This window comes from Papilio xuthus, unplaced genomic scaffold (assembly GCF_000836235.2).
Source record: "Papilio xuthus unplaced genomic scaffold, Pxut_1.1 DF827777.1, whole genome shotgun sequence".
NCBI classification, from domain to species: Eukaryota; Metazoa; Arthropoda; class Insecta; order Lepidoptera; family Papilionidae; genus Papilio; species Papilio xuthus.
Window position 1 is genome coordinate 7,207,993 of NW_013530872.1, and position 18,400 is coordinate 7,226,392.

The following is an 18,400-nucleotide window of genomic DNA, read 5'->3' on the forward strand; positions in this document are numbered from 1 at the left end:
ATAAATAGAAGCGCTTTATCTTCTAAACTTTAACAAAGTTTATATAAAACGAGGAGTTAATTCGATATGAACTCCTTCAAGAATTTATACAAGTATTCATTTAAGAAACTTAAATTATTATGTTACACCAAAAATGGCAACAGTTTAAAGTTATCTTCACAACGCCTACTAAATATTTTCAGCAAATCTTACCGATATATAAAAATGTAGGAGAGTGAATAAAATAAATCTATAGGTTAATAAGAGACTCAATATATTGTACAGTTTTATTATCGGTTCTTATTTCTTCCATTTTAAAAACAATCAATTTACGACGATTTTCTTGTTGTTATGATGCAACAGGATATTATTTTTAATATTGAAGCCTACATAAAGTAGTTACATAGATTTAAAAAAAATCTAAAACTTCACCGTAACATTTCTTCATTATTAACCTTTTAATCTTTATCTAAATAACTATGTTACATTTCTAACTAATAAGAATCATCAATTTCTGAGTCATATTAAGAAAATATTAATTCTTTGAACATCTACTTACGCGTCGTTAGGAAGCAAGATCAAATTACAATTTATTCGTGACGGTCTGACATGACGCCGCGGAGGGGTGCTAGCAAACGATTACAGACTCAAAACGCTACCACTGATGAATTCCACTGACTCGTACGAAATCGAGTTTGCAAAGTTTTTGAAAAGATTTTCTTTTCACTTTTGATCCGCTTCAGAGTTAGCGGTAGATATTCTAACAGTCTCCAGACGGATTTTGTGATTCAAAGTTTCACGATTTTAAAATTTGGTAAAACGTAGATAAAGATTTTTGACGGTGTCATAAAGTTCACTATTTATAAAGATATTTAACGAAGTTACTATTATTAAATCTAGCATAAACAATAAAGATTTGATCCATATGTGTAACAAAAGTAAATAACAATTATGAATACTAAGTTACTACGTCTTCTGAATACATTATTCACCTGATCACGTGCCGGAACTATCGCTAAGAATAAAAAAAAACTCATATTAGGGTTACCCGTACCTGTTAATTATAGCTAAATATTTTCATGTCATCTTTCCTCGTGATATAAAAGACAGCAATAATAAGTTAAAACAATCTCCAGTACTCAAAAAGGATCCCAACAGTAACTCAGACATAACTGACAAAAGAACCTATCTATAACCCTATAACATAGTCTAGGTTTCGTAGCGTGTTTAATGGAAAATGGACTTTTTAATTATTTTTTATTCCCTACCTTCCATTGTCAACTTATTTCACTAAGTAAGAACAAATGCGACATTTACGTAGAAGATTAATTCTCTTGACAGTGTACAAAGAACAAAAACTTTGTACTGTTTGCTTATAGACATTTGTGCAGCCCTAAAAATAAAAGAAAAATAAATGTAGATAGTGGTGAACAAAACACGTTATACGTTTTTTATTGTAGTTTGTTTTCGTCTTGTCGGTCGCAAGCAATTCGCTCCTCCTCGAACAAAAGTTACGGCTAAGAGATACCCTCTTTTACACGATCTTGTAGTTTTCTCCTTTATTTTTTAGCAACGTATAATCCTCACTTCGGAGAATAGAAATCCCGCTTTCTGTTCACGGCCCTTTTATTGAATTCCATACTTGTTCGGAAATGTTTGCAGTGTACACTAACTAGATTCCTGAAATACTTCCTACTAACTGATGGTTTGTCGATGTGGTATTTCGAAATTGAACCCTTTATTTAACACTAGCCGTCGCCGGCGACTCCGTCCGCGCGAAATATAAGAAAGACAATGGGTAGCTTATGTGTTCTTCCAGACTATGTTCTATATGAATGCCAAATTTAATCGAGATCCGTTGAGCCGTTCCGGAGATACCCTAATACAAACATCCATCCATCTTAACATTCGCATTTATAATATTAAAAAGATCTTTACAAAATTGTTGATACTAGATTTACATTTTATTAGCTTGTATAAATGATACAAAATGGTGGCGTTATTGTTTCATACTTGAATTAGTACGACTTTAAGGTCTCAAGATTATAACTACTAATCTGTCACTAACTAATCTTACAATAGAAAACTCAATATAAAACTGTAAATAAGGTTTATTCTTTAAGTTATGCGAGGCTGAGATTAAAAAACTTTTTGCTGGTTTGCAACAAGAGAAAAAAATGAAGTAAGATTCCGTGACATATGAAGCGGGTCGAGTTGAACAAGAAATTACGCTCACTTTATGCTACATCCGCGTCCAGTGTAGGAAGGAAAGTCCTTGCAAGTGGCATTGCGGTGGGTGCATTGTGCGCCGCGTCTCGCCCGCCGCACGCCGTGTCGCGTCGCAAGCCACGACCGATAAGCGATTCTTGTTTACAAAGTCCTACACGTGACCTCGGAACATTGACTGATAGGATATTATAATAAAAAAGCATTCTTTTGTTTGAACGTTTTTATATTGAAACTAACCGCCGACCGCGACTCTGTCCGCATGGGATTAAAAAAAAAACTTACAAGCTTATTTATTCTTACAGACCATGTTCTACATTTATCAATCATTCAAACGAGATGAGTTTAGTTGTTCTAGAGATACGTACAAGGATCCATATATCTCTAAACTTTTACATTTATTATATTAGTAACATAACAAATTACGTAGCGGTAGGTATTTTTATCCAAGTGTTAAGTGAATTCGTAATTAAAAGATGTTATTTGACATATGTATGCTAATTATTTATGTTGATAAAATTTATTTTTGCGCAATAAATGTAGGATATTTTTAACATTTGACAAATGATTTCTCTCATAGGTTTATAGGTCTTGTAACAAAGGCTGTATCGACGCTCTAAGCCCTTCACTTGTACGCCCACCCAAATTCTATTTGCACACGTAAGCGGGTCTTTATTCCCGCCGGGCTCACGCAGATGCAAACACAAAACATTTGAAGAAATCTATTTTTGAATCGTTTTAATGTTGGCAATAATATTCCGATTTTATAATATAAACTATGAAAGTAATTGTAAATTTCTTTTATTAAAACATGGGTAGTGTTATATATATGCTTGGAAATTTTTATTTATAATACATAAGCTGTTTAAAATCTTTAAATTAAAAAAGGCTTTAACGTTTTAATGAGGATGAAGTAAACATTTAATGTTATTCTGCATTTATCAGCATAAATATAGCCGAAGGCATATTGAATAAAATAAACTTAGAATTATAGTTCAAGAGTGATTTAAATCGTTGATGAACATAATTTAACTTTTTACATACCACATAGTGGAGGAAAATTGCTTTGAGAGGAAAGTGTTAGAAGCTATTTGTCGCTGTTACTGAAAAATGCGCATTAGCGTCCACAGCGATGTAATTTTCCTAAAACCTAAAATGGTTTTCAATCTCTCGGGCGAACGGGAAAATACAATGTTTCCGCGGAAGTCAAATGATTCACGGAGCTCGCTCGATCGAAGTGTTGACGATGTGTCGGTCTTCTACTGCATTGTGACACTCTTATGACGTTCTCATTATCGTTCGCAACATAATAAATATTTTGTTGTTCAGTTGTTTTTATTTTCAAAAACAATTAACTAATTATCTCAATACTCGAACCTTTACCATTACCAGTTGATAAATTCAAGGTTTTAGTAGTACTGAGTTCGGACTATCAAAATAAAATTTATTTTAATTTCATTCAAAACGTTTTCGATCCTGCACTGTAAGTCTGCTTAGTTAATGTTGGAATAAAGCAAAAACTAAACTTCATTAAAGAAACTGCGTCAACGTTAAAGAGTACTGTTAAAAAAAAATCAAAAACGCTTCAAGCACGTCGTTTAAAAACTGCGACAAAATATTGAAAACCGAGGGAAAAATATTAAATATTAGGCGGTGCGGGTGCGGGCCGCCGACAAAAACACCGGCGTGTAGGATCTAAAAGCGATTTGTCATCCATCACCGGAGGCGGAGTCCGCCAAGTGCAGTCTCGTGTCCGCCATGACTCATTAGACAATCGATCCCGCGTCACAGCCGCTGAGATCTATCGCAAATATGAAGAATATCGCAAAGAACGTTTCGCAAACATATTATTTGTACACGCACTAAACAAGTCGACCGAAAACAAGCTTTAGCCCGTCTTTAACCTTAAACTCAGCAACTAACCAAAGATTTAAGCATACACATTTTAAGCCCACTACTATGGTCAGTTTTGAATGTGTAGGTATAGGCAAAAGTGAGAACTGTACAGTTCAAATTTTGTCTACACAAGTCGATTCAACTGTGCAATTTGACTATGGAGTACTGAAAGTGTGTAGCGAGCTTTATTTTCTTAGTAAGGTTCTTAGTGTCAGTCTGTAGTAACGATTTGTAGCATGTTTGTGTGTCTACCATTAGGCTAATAAAGCTCTCATCTCTCATCATATAGATTAATTTTATAACAATAACATTACAATAGAGAATTCAATTGATTGTTGACAGCTCCACAAAAAATATAAAAAAATGTTTAATAAAGAACATAAGGGCGCCGTGAAATGTAACAAGTAATCTATATGAGTTATAAGTGGTCTATTGAGACCAAGTTGACTTGATTTTTTTCCCACAAGTAAAATGATCTGGCGCGAAGACCGCCATGACACTTGTGTCAGTTCAATGACACTATACAACCGACTTTTATTAAAATTTCAATGCAAAGGTCTCATCAATTGATGTTGCCCTTTTGAAATTTGATCACAGAGTTTAAGGGAGATTTTTTTAGTTCGACAATATGAAACCATTATAATAGTAAATAACTAATAACTATTGTTTTTGTCCAAAGACACCATATATCTTTTTTCTGTTTTTTACTTGAATATCATATACTGTGTAATTTAAAAAAAACTGTATTTTTAAACGTATAACATATAAATTATATTTTAAATAACCAAACTTGTTGCATAAAAGCCCATTCACAGATTAATACGGCTAACACGTACGAGTTTGCGCGGCCACGAAACTTTTTTAATTATATCGTTCGATGCGAAGAAATGCCGATGGAAATACCATTAAAGTTTTTCAAGTTCCGTTCTGAACTTGCTTCTTCTCCACATAGTGGTGACGGCCATTGTCCAAGACTACAAAGCCTGAACAGTGACCCCCACAACTTAATCTTGCAAATATAATTACTTTTTAATACGTATACTCGTCATCTAGCATTCAATTGTATCACAAGTATCAAAATGATTCAGTTGCCCGCTATTATGACACTATTAAATGTAATTGAAGGCCATATTATTGTGTCTAAGATATTTGTCATATGCATTACTTTATATGTGAAGTATATGTGTGAGTGAGGCTGCACAGAACATATCTCGCTTTTGCACTCTTTTGATGTCTGTATAACTGGGATTACTCGCGGTCTGCGCTCGACTAGCCTTGCATTATCTTTTATTTCGCCTTGTTTGTTATATTAAAATGCACGTCGTATTACAGCGACGGTAAACGTAGTGTCCTAAATATTAAATGTATGCAAGGTACAACATGTCTTGATAGTGAACTTTGCGAGACATCTTTTGCACGTAAGTTGTTAATATAATAAAATAAAAACTAGCCTCTAAGTTCATACGATTTATCATAAACGATGATGACACTAATAAGTTTCTTTACAAATTAGTCGTATTTTTATTATATTTTTTTTAGTTTTTACGTCCGTGGAAATTTCAAGTTAAAAATAATGTTTGGAGTACATGGACGTTACTTATTTATTGTCCATGAAGTAGCTTTTGTCAATTTACCGTGGGTTTCTGAGGCTAACATTTTCAAGTTTAAAACATATTGTTATCTCTGTTCTCTTAAAGATAATGATAGGGTTGTCGATATGTTTTATACAAAGTTTTTAATATCAGAAACTCACGGTTAAATTTAGCTTGTGTCTGTCCACTGGTGAACATAAAGTATGTTACAATTGGTAACAGTAAGTTTTCATTACATAATATATTTGTTATCAGTATCACAGTAGGCCTGTATCACATTTATCTAGAATGTGATTCAACTTGTTTCCTATCTGACAGCCAGATAGTGTTTATATTAATGTGTCACAGTTTCTCCGCGACACGAGATTTATGTTACGTAAAATATCTTTGAATTCATAAAATGTTTTCGATATGATTACGTGTACAAGTGAATGAAATTGTTTGAAACAAAATATTATAATATATTCATGCGTATACTTTTAAGACGTTTTTCCCCTTATAGATAAAAAAATTTGAGTGTAAATTAAATGTAAGTCACCGTGTGAATAAAAAACTTAAACAAAATAACTATAATTTTCTCATTTTTAAAAACTTTATTTTTTAGTTGTTAACTTAATTTGTCTGTTTAATTTAACTTTCAGTCACATTATTTTCGCCTTTTTCTTACAAAATTAATTATTCCATGCCCCTTAACGTTACAAAGTTAATTTAGTTAAACTTAAATTCATGTTTTCCATAATTGTACTTTTTGTTTTATTCCAAAGCAGTTGTACAAGCTAACAATTGCCGTTTACCTCAATGTTAAAGGTCGATCAGATAGCCTAGTCTAGTTTAGCTTCTAAGAAAATAAACGACAAGTATGGGATTAAAGTAAGACATTACGAGGATAAATTGTGATTTTGCAAATAGAACTCCTATTCTAGTTTAACTTGTAGACTTATAAATATAACTAATTCGTTTAATTATTTCTTCATTATGCAATGTTGCTATGTAATATATAGATATACTAGCGGTATCCACCGACTCCGTCCGCGCTAAATTACAAAGAAACATAATAGGTAGCCTATGTGTTCTTACAAATTATATTCTATATGTATGCCTTATTTCATCGAGATCCGTTTAGCCGTTCTGGAGGCACCTTTAAACAAACATCCATCCGTCCATCCACCCATCCATCTAAACATTCGCATTTACAAGTAAGAAGTAAGATTAGTAAGACTTAATTTATATATTTAATTATTTCGAAAACATTTTTAGTATTTTCTAGTATAACCACTTTAGCAAATAAATATTTCTTATCTTCCTCAGTCTTTTTAGTTAATTCTTTTATTTTTTTTGACAAAATTGTATAATTGTTGCGTGCAATAAAGTAAAGACAATTACAACATTTTGTAGTACGAAATGCATTATTTCATGTTCGATTTTTTTTTGTCTATCAATAAGAGCTAGTTATAGTTTATAAAATTCAATGGAGTTTCCCTGACCGTATGGTAGAGCGAGGCTCAATCGAGTGGTGGTCCTTGAGACGATGCCCGAGGTACTATACGACCGCTTTGAAATCATCTCAACCACTTCAAACACCTGCCGACCCACATTCAATATCGCAGATATTACCACCCATTAATAAAGGAATAGATTCACTTAAATATGTGTAAGTAAAAGTAATTAGGTTACAATGGTGTTCATTGTATAAATTATTAAAGTAGTTTATTTGTTAGAAGAGCCTCGGTGGCTCGGGGGGCACTTGACTTGTAATCCGTAGGTCCTGGGTTCAAATCCCACCATATACCAATGTGTATTTCAATTTAAATATATACATTTCTTCGACATTCCTACGGTTAATATCTGAGAAGAGATTCAAAGATATGTGTGAAGACAACCTATTCGCATTGGGTCAGCGTGGTTGACTATGGCCTAGTCACCTGTAACTTAGGGTAGGATCTGAGACCCATAGTGAGTAAGCATAGTAAGCTCATGACGATGATTTGGAATTACCAAGTACTAAAGTATTAAAATGAATTAAAACAACTACGAGTGCTTTCAGTTTTTTTCGTCTGGCGTTCGAAGTTTAAATATGTCTCTTGCTTCATTTATTGCTCGAAAAAGAATGATTCATTAGTGTAATTGTTAACAAAGTGGCCGAGCAGAATTGCCAATCGGTGTTTACTTACAGTTCAGCATTCCAAACGCAAAGCCAATTAGACCTGAGTTTTACGAATGCTATCAACAAAGAAGTAGAATTCAGAATGTACTAACCACAAAACTAAAGCAAGAGATTTCCGACTAACCAAAGGGAATGTACAGCGAGTTGTTTGTGGCAAACTTTAAATTGCATTTTAGATTTTACTCGTTAATGCAATCGCTAACTTCTATTTCATTCAGTACATTACTTTTCAATTACATAAACTAAATTCCATAATACATTGTTTTGTCTCTAAAAATGTATATCTTTATTTATTTAAAATAGAACCGTTTCAGAATACACCGAAGATATATGCACTCCTGTTATACACAATCGTAGAGTTGTAGCTATAGACGCTTCGATGGATCGTATGGATCGTATTTACAAATGCAGCGATCGTTTCTCATAGCTGTCGAGAAGCATGCGCGGAATGCCTCGCGCGAGGCAAAAAGTGAGCTTTAACGGTTCTTAATATCTATCAGTGATAGTCTGGTCTAGGCATTGCGAGTCGCGATCGCCACTGATCTAATTGCGGCGTGCGGTGCGGCGTGCGGCGTGCGGCGCTGACGTAACGGCCTGGGAGCCGGTTGACTGACCGCAGATATCAAGACGTCGCTCACGCAACTATGCAACTACTATACAATAGGGCTTTCATAATTTAAATAACGTTAGTACTAACCGTGGGTTTCTGAGACCAAAAGTCCCCGTTATATCTCTATAGACTCGAATTAATTATTGATTTCTTTATTTAAATTAAATGATACTTTTTTTATTTTCATTCATTACAACGAGAAGGTCACAATAAGGTCAGAACCAAAAAGTTTTTCGTGCACGTGTAGTATTTATAATTCGTGAATGATAAACTTATACATTCAAAGCGAAAAGCAAATAGTAGAAGTCGTATATTAATTATGCGAGATCATTAACATAGCGTAACAAATCGTAGTATAGTAACAAGTCACCGCTCGCCGCCGCCGCCTCTCTAGGCACCACTTCGAAGAATCGTGAATGCCTATCTTCAAACATTTACAATGCTAATGTTGCATGCTGCGAAAAGACGTTAAGTAGCCACGGAGCGAATCTATAAAATTGCTTAATTAATTCTAACTCAAGTTTTTTCACGTACTCTTCACCGTGAAGGTGTGAGTCTTCGAAGAAAGCTTAGCTTTTATTGCTTATCTATATTAAATCAAATTTATTACTTCAGAATAGTAAATTAATTAGTATATGTTTATTTTTAAATTAATACACGTACTAGAAACGTTATTTTAGGCCTAAATTATATGTTAAATAGGCATAAAGATATAATTTAGATAAAACTGAGTTTTTTTTATATATTCTAATGGATAAATCACATGTTACGTTAAGGGGTCATATTATGATATGAGGTAAATGAACATATATTTGAATAAGAAATATTAATTATGTCTTTAGAAGTATGTAAGTTCTTGGGTTAGTTGATTAATGTATTATTAAATTCTTTAAAAAAACGTTTATGAAAATCGAAACCTTTGTGTGTTTGCAATTTGAAAAGAAAACCTTTTTTGCAAATAGGAGGGTGCACTCGAGCAAATCTAACATTCTGTTGAGATCGTGTTTTGATCATACGAACCCGACGTAGTCCTGATTAAAATTTGCACTCGCTTCTGCACCGTCGCTTAGCGGCCGCGCCTCTCGAACTCCAGATTAATCTGAGTGTCGCATCCAGTAAACATTATATTATCAAGTTCCATTCGACGTTCGCTTCGTGCTCGGTTGCGTGTTAAAGAAAACTTTAAGATTGATTGGATGGATTTCCTTGGATTCTTTGCTAGATATTTTAAAACTATTTTTTTATCAATAACAACAACACACCAGATTTATATATTATATTATAAAATAATTAATATACATTTTCAAATTCAAGATCAGCTGTCAAAATCGATTCTAGGATTTGCAAATCAAAATAGGAATTCTGAATAATCAACTTGATAACGAAATGTCAGAATTTGTTTCCCAAAGTCCGAATATAAAATTGAATCCACGTGCTACGTATTAAGCAAATAAATTCATGTTTGGTATTTGGCATAAAACGTGTCTGTAGTGGATAACAATATGCATGGTATATCGTGCTCTATAACCGCACAATACAGTTAGCCAGTAATCCGGATTGCACATTCATTGCTCGGATAACACTCGCAAGAAATCTAAGAGCACTCGGTTTAAAACATTAAAGTTTTCCGCCGCGATGCGTCCAGTGCCCCGCTCCCCTCGCCGCAGACCCCCGCGGCCCTCGTATGCAGCTCATTGTAGTGATTTATAACGACCGCTTTCGTAATTGAGAAACGCTCCTATTTACGGTTAACTAAATAAACGCACTCTAACCAACGTATTTAAGACCGAGACTGTATATAAGTTGTATATAAGTAGGTAGAAATTATCTTTTGCAGTATATACAGACTAAACAACTTCATAAAGAATAATGTATTTATATTTTCCTAGACAAGAACTATCTAATGCACGTCTGTGATTGTAATACACAGGATTGGTAATGTAACTAATTGGTAAGTTAGAGCCCGTATAATTTTTAACAGTTAACATATAAACAATAAGTTATGTTTAAGTTATAGATAAAATGAAGACATTTTCCATAATAAAGCTTAAAGTTGAAAATGAGAAAATAGACAAGTATCCGGCCAATTCGCTAGTCGTCTACAGAGGGTCGTAAAGCTTTAATTTATGATATCCAATTTAACCTAATGCTAACATCCATAGCGCAAAGTACTGAGGTATTCGTGTATTAACGTGCAACTGTACACGTTCCGCATTACACCTGTAACACACAACAGTGAAAGAAAACCGTAAATAAACCAAAAAAGGCTTAATACAAAGCTGATTACTTTTGATTTGCGGGTTCATTACATGAAAGCTTTCAAAGAACAAAGTCTACGTTTCGTTTGTTTCAGTATGACTCGTGCGGTTCGCTTCGCTTAGCTCTCCGTTCGCTTTCGCGACTGTGTGTTACAGTATTTAGCTCGTGTTAGTACCGCTGGCCGTAACGAGTGTTCCGAGAAAACTGCATCGCACTTCTGATGTCTTTCTTTTTACCGCGCCACATAGATTGCGAGCTGCTTCAGTGCTTGATAGATGCTACACAGAGGTACGGCACCGAAGTCATCACTATATCGTTATACGTTGCAAATCAAATCGATTGCTACACTATTAAAGGTGGTGATGATGACTGATGATGGTCTTACATGCGTATTATTTGGCATACGTATAGAACATAGTCCGGAAGAACACGTAAGCTTCTAGGTTTGTTTTTTTTAGGGTTCCGTACTTCAAAGGAAAAAAAACGGAACCCATATAGGATCACTTTGTTTAATTCCGGAGTCCCGGGCGATCACCAGTTTTATAATATAGGTACTTCTAATATGTGCTTTTCATGTTAATTTCTTCTCTATTACATTAATGAATTGAGTTAATATACGTTAAATATTTGAATGTATTATTGACATGCGACACTAAGTCTAGATTAGTACATCTAGATTGTAGTCACATTTGCAATCGTCATCTACGCATGATTGGCACAGACTTCGCCTTGTATCGTAACGTTAATTACAGCGCAGGTAAAGACTGGTTGGGGAATACGATATCATTTTGTTTTATATCTAGAAACAGATGTACGTATTCAATACGACGTATTGTTTACTTTATGCTAGTCAATATAATTTGTATCAACTTAATTATAAATTATTGTTTATCGTCAATATTTTTTTCGCTATTAGATAGTTAGGCGTAAGATAACCTTTTTAATGCTTATAAAACAAATATGACAAATATAATTCTTAGTTGTTAGTGCTAGTTAGTAGATTAGGACCTTCAAACATACATTTTCGCTTATATTTGTACTAAGCCTAATAACTGTCTTGCAACAAATAATCACTTCAATATTTTTAAAATGTGTTAGTTTTTGACTATCTATGATATTAAAAGGAACAAATGGCAATCAAGGAAAATAAGTTTTTATGCCAATGAATTTCCTCGCACGAACAAACCCGTACAAACATACAGATTCTCTTAGGATTATGAGAGGGATAACAAAATCTTTTTGCACGAGTCTTTAGGCAGTGGCAACCCGGTAAGATAATGATGAAGTTTAAAAAGGAAAGCAAAAAAAATATGTTTCATTAATTCATAGTGTAAACCATAACATATACTTCAAATACATGTATTTATAATTCTAGATTAAGATATAAAAATGATACCTAAGTAAAGATTTAAATACACATTGTGTAATAAAATCAAATAGTTGTGCATTGAGCGCGCCTGAACCGAACCTTTGGTGAACTCGACTCCATCCGCTCGAAAAGATTAATGGATGTCGGACCTTTTATGCAAGGAATTAGGAATGGGTTCATTTTACCTGTTATTGAAGAATTTGATCGCATTTTAAGCAATGTTTATTTAAGCTGATTTATACTGGCTTATTGGAATAGTTGCATGAATCAACACTTTTGAGACTATTTCTACGGTAATATTTCAAAAAGCAGACATAAACTTTTACTTTACGGTAATTGAAGGTAAAAATGTTACTTATTGCAAACAAATGAAGTTTATATAGTCTGAAGAAGACAATCTATAGTCCAAAATTTGTCTGAATTATTTCAAACCTAACGGAACTTATAGGTACAGATTACGACCAACTATCGCGACGCAATTTACGTGACTTAGTTCTCGCAAAATCTAAAAGCGGTAATTAAATAATAGTTCGTAAACCACAAGCATGTATTCCTTTTTAAGGAATAATATTTCTAAATATGCTTTTATTCAATAAAATTAAAAATATTAATTTTGCTTTAAAGGAAAAACGACTTATTTTCGAATTCAATGCAATCGGACATTTGCAAGTGAGGTTTGATACAATCTGTTCTTTAAAAATTTCTTTAAATAATTTAATTTAATTAACATTAATTTCATTCAATATAGATATATACAATACGTAGACAGGACATCCAGAAATAAGTCTGTAATATTTTATATTTAACGGAGCGGGCACGTGGATGAAGATCATACATATTCATGAGCAATACGCGCAGTCGCGTGTATCACACGAAACAACGCCACTTGACAAATACTCACGGATTTAGAATAACGACTCTAATAATTCAAAATGTTACAAGCTCTGCGCACCCCATGTATACCTACCAGTACAACTTATTCCCTTCTATCAAAATACGTACAACTTTGTAAAGAATGTTTAAGGTAGGGAACCGAATCGCAATTTTTCTCATTGCCGATGTTTCCAATCGGTTTTCACAAGTTTTTTCAATGCACGAAAACAATCAAATTATTCCTCTTTATAATATTAGTATAAATTAAAGTTATGTTAAAAATAATTTAATTATAAAAATTAATTTCTCTTATCATAAAGTTTACAAAGGAATGTTTTAAAGCGATGGTTCTTAGAAAAACAAAAGGCGTTTTAGCTCAAGTCGCGTTTGATAAAGTCTTGGTAAGGTAGTGTTGTCGGTGTTATAATGAATGCATTGTTTTTAGAGTTCCTTAACTTTAGAATAAGAAAATCTTTGCATGAATTTCGTATTTCGTTCGTTTTTGGTTCCTTGAAATTCGACGAAATTTTTTACAACTTGGCTTAATTAGTGTGAACACACAGAAGACAGGCGTGAAGTGGAAGCAATTCCGCGTTTCGTCTGATGAGTGTGCGTCCCGGAGGCCTAATTTAGTCCTCTATCCCTGCCCACCCTTTTTCTTAGAAGGAAAGCATGGGAAGTGGAAGTGGACTTTCCGGATGAGAGGATGCATGGGAAGGGAAAATATTTTCATTCTGTGCATCCTCTCCTCCGTCGATTAAAGGTAGGCAACGCATATGCGATTGCGTATGTCTATGGGCAACGGTCACTTCGCTATTTCAGCGATTTCGGGTGGCCGATTGCTCGTTTGCCACCTTTTGATATAAAAAAAAAGTGTGGATTTTTATAATACTACCAACGTTCTTGTATAAAATCTTATATTCGTCCCTCTTATTCCTTTGAATTAAACAGAGATAACCATATTTTTTAAAACTTATACTCTTAGTTCCAAAGTAAAATTTCGTTATACCAGTCTATTTCTTGTTAACTCTACTTCTTTTCGAGTGTTGATTACCCTTACTAATGTTGTAATAATTGACAATACAAGATAAGGTAATCGATGTCATATCTATTTGTAAATATACATTAATAATTGATTATTAATGTTTTGTCTACTAAAGTGATTAATAACATTTGAAATTCTTTAACTTAGAGTAAACTTACACACAAAAGATTTCCAAGAAGTCTTTGGTTAGTTATTTTGTGATTCCGTTTCTTAATTAAAACATTAATTTGTGTTTTTAAAAGTATATACAATTTTTTATACACAATGTAATTTTAATCATTCTTAATACTAATATCATAAATGCGAGTGTTTGGATGGATGGGCTTTTGTTTGAAGGTATCTCCAGATCTGCTAAACATGTCTCGATGAAATTTGGCATACATATAGATCATATTATGGAAGAACACATAGGCTACTAATTATGTTTTGTTTATTCCGCGCGGACGGAGTCGCGGGCGATCGCTAGTAGTTATATAAATTAAAACAGTGCATTGCTATTAATTACTAATACTTTATTGAATTCAAGATCTCTATTAAATCATTAAAAACTTTTTTTATTTATTAATAAATGTAGATTCCCGAACCAAAACTTTTACTCGTCCTTAAGTACTAACTTGATCTAACCATTACTTAAGTAACTTAAGGATTCATTACAAACATACTAACACGTTTGTTATTTACATAATTTATATTTATAGGCCTGTTTGTACCGGAGGTACAGCTAAACCCGGCAACTGCGGTCGTCTGCCTGTCACTACCAAGTCCTGATTGTATCGCGAAATCCAATTTCGTGGTTTTGTTATCGACCTCAACGGAAATTTAGTTCATTTTTCTTATAATCAGCCATGCAATATCGCTGATGTTAGGATACCTAGACTTAAAGATTTATAGTTTTATTAAGACTATAAGGCTTTGAAGGTGCATTAGAAGGCTTTATGGCAGTTTGTAAGTTCTATTAAACTATTATTTGAAAATATTACGTAGAGTTTAGCAATAAGGTTTGAAAAATGAACGTTATGTCAACGACATGCTAGCCCTCGCTTTCCACCAGTGATAAATGAAACGACGTAATGCAACCTATATCTAAATCTGACTAATGAATAAATATATGAAGTAACCACAGATACCAAAATATTTGTAATACGTTTCGTGTTCCTTAATGGAATATATTCCAATATGAAAAGAACAGAATTGATATATAAACGCTACGCAAATGGATTCAGAAAAACCGTATGGCACTACAATTTTTTGAAATTTTAAAAAATAAACTTGAAAAAGATAATCAAGTTTTTAGTTTATAACTGGTAGTTTTTAGCCTAAAATAAGTTGTTAATATTGACAAATTATTAATATTTGTATAATAATTTTGCACCACTTCAAACTAAATTCCACCTGTGTCCTTACAAACGTAAGCGTTTACGTTAAACATAACGTAAGCACAAAGGCATTACATATTTAACCCCCAGACGCGACGTTATTCGTTCTCAGTTGACAAAGCGAAGCTATTCTTGTATGTATTACTTTGACTATAGAGAAATGGAATAGGCAAGAAGCCGCACTTGTCTATACAATAAGTAAAGTTCGAGTGCCTGTCATGGGAATATTAATAAACAAAAATTCGTATTTCACGAACGACCAATTTTTAAAATATTTGACTATTTGTCTGTCCGCATATCCGCTTTTATTCCGGTTTATCTTCGAAAAGGCTGGACTTTTACTGGAAGGTACTTGATATATACAGAAATTACCTAGGCTACGTTTGTAATTGCACGCTGACGAAGTCGGCGTCGACCACTAATCGTATACAAATAGTGTCAGTATTCCCAAGGGGTGAGATAAAGACAAGAAACAATAAAGAAGACAGTCCCACGTGAAATTAATACATCTTTATGTAAAAAATTTACACACACGAAACGAGCAAACTAAGAGCATATTATCTGTTTGACTTGTCCTGTCTCTTAAAAGTTAAAGACTTATTATAATGGGTTACTTTGTCGCTTTACTTGCCACAGTAATCGACGTCTTTTATATACTCAATAGTACCGCGGAACTCTCGCTTGCCAGCCAACTGGGAATTTGTTTAATGACATAATGGCTGCCGAAACATTTGTTTCTTTAAGATATGAAAGTACTAGTTCGTCGCCCACGGTCTCGTCTGCGCGGAATTGCAAAAAAAAACTTAATAAGTAGCCTATGTGTTCATCCAGACTATGTATTACATGTGCCAAATTTCATCAAAATCGCTTTAGCCATTCCGGTAATACCTTGAAACAAACATCGATCCATCTAATCTTTCGCATTAATAATATTAGTAAGAAATAAGATTGTGAGTATGATATGTATATACGTAAATTATTTACTTTTGGATATATCCTTGAAGTATATATACACTTTCACTAGTCATAGAACATCCAAGCATCATTAACTTGAATCAAAATTAACTGTCTCTACACATTTATGTCGTGATAAAGAAATAATTATCCATACTAATGAGTACACAACGACAGATAAAAAACTTAGCAAATAAGTATGAATAATACAAGCAATAAAAAGCGTATCCCAAGGAATAATGTAAGATATAAGCAAATTAAAAATATTACTTACCATGAAATCAGTTGGTGTAAACGGGATTACAAAAGATGTAACCACAAGCCACCAAGTGTCACAGCCAGCAAACACCATTGTCGAAACCGCAACACGTGTCATACCCTTGAATGAGACGTTATTAAAGCTCGCCACACACCTTTAGTTTTAGCTGTATAATCGAATTGTACAGATAAAAATAAATAAAGTAAATAGTGCACCACCGGCAGCGGAATCTTACGACTCAAGTAACCAATGCTTACAGATTCAGAGAAAGCAGCCTCGTGACAATAAGCGTGGTTTCTAAAATAACTGTCAATTAATTTAATTCAACTGTTTAATAAGAGCTTCTTTAGGCTAACTAATATAATAAGTTTGTGTTATGACTGTAGATTGAATACTAATTATATTAGAAAATTAAATTATGACTTTTCAAAGTATTTATAAAAATAAAATCCTTTATGTATTTTGATTGCACTTACGTGACCCGAAAATATTCTTCGCCCATATTATGGTAGCTTCAAAAATACGAGCAAAAACTTAACAGTCACTATCAAAAAGTTTATAACCACAAAAGTATATTATGGGAGTCACAGTCGGAGTATACTTTTTTTTGAAATAGTCTTCTTTAACTTTTTAGGATCGTAAACAACTTTTTCAAAAAAACTGCTCTTACATTTTCCTCACGATTACTCGAATTCCAAAAACATGGCCGTCATTCAGACAAGCAATTACAATACTTTTAATATACGATTACGATATACTGTCAGATTATTAAAATAATAAGTTTAATACTTCATTTTATATTTAAGAATCAAATATTTAAATAATCCGTTGGATCGTAATACTAATGATTAATGTTGTTATTATAAAATAAACAAAAGTGTTATTGACTTATAGCATAGACTAAATAACTTTTTAGGTTACGGAATTACAGAATATTTAAAATGACTAATCATTTAAAACACAGACTGTCAGGGATATGTAAAGTAATATTTTAAATGGAACATAGTCAAAACACCATCTACATTTGAATTTAGATATTCTTGTAAGTTATTTGTAAAGTTTTAGTAAAGTTACAGTCATAAATACACCAGAAGTAAAAATATCCATTTTCTTTCCAGTCAACAACGTCACGACGTCGTTATAGAATAACAAAGTACAGAGGTGCATTCTACAAAAAACATTACAATATTGCCAAAAAAATTAAATTTGAGATATAATCACTAACTTTTATGGACTGGCTAAAAGACTATTATTTTGTGCCTATTTGATTTTCAATGTTTTGGCGCTAATGGTAGCGGTTTGTAGCGGTGGTGTGGATTCGAACTAATAATATAGGTAGAATTAACTGTCAAGTAACATCAACAGGTGCGTTTATCGGAACGAAGCAAAAGCTGTCATTTTCAAGCAATCACCCATCCATTTACAAAGGAAAGTCGACAGAAATCATTGAAATTATCTGAATTTTTTTTATTTATTTGACTAATTATTTCATGTTTTAGTTACGTTTTATTGTCAGGATTTTTTTCTTTATTTATTTTGCATTATCGTATTTCTATTTTATTCTTAGCAATTGTCTTATGAAATATTTAATCTGTAACTTATCGGGTAGTTAGAAAATTTGATTGGAAGAAAGTTATTTGTGAGGCAATACGAATTAGTGTTATAGTTTGACGTTTATTAATTTAAAGTGCGGAAAGTAATTATTAAAAAGTGATTTCATATAAAAGACAAGCAGACATGCATCACGGTATTCGCCCATGGAGCTCAGCTTACAATTTATGGAGATATTTGAAGAATA

At 33.1% G+C, this 18,400-nt stretch overlaps 1 protein-coding gene across 5 annotated transcripts in view; it reads left to right on the plus strand.

The window, feature by feature from the left end:
* Nucleotides 1–18,400, plus strand: part of shep (RNA binding motif single stranded interacting protein alan shepard) — a 115,185-nt gene that overhangs the window by 11,260 nt on the left and 85,525 nt on the right. Inside the window, exon 1 of one of the 5 annotated variants that reach the window (XM_013309235.1) lies at nt 5,467–5,519. The exons of the other annotated variants lie outside the window; for them this stretch is intronic. The gene's annotated coding sequence lies outside the window, so the exon portion shown is untranslated. Of the gene's footprint in view, nt 1–5,466; nt 5,520–18,400 lie in introns of those variants that run through there. 5 annotated transcript variants of the gene reach the window in all.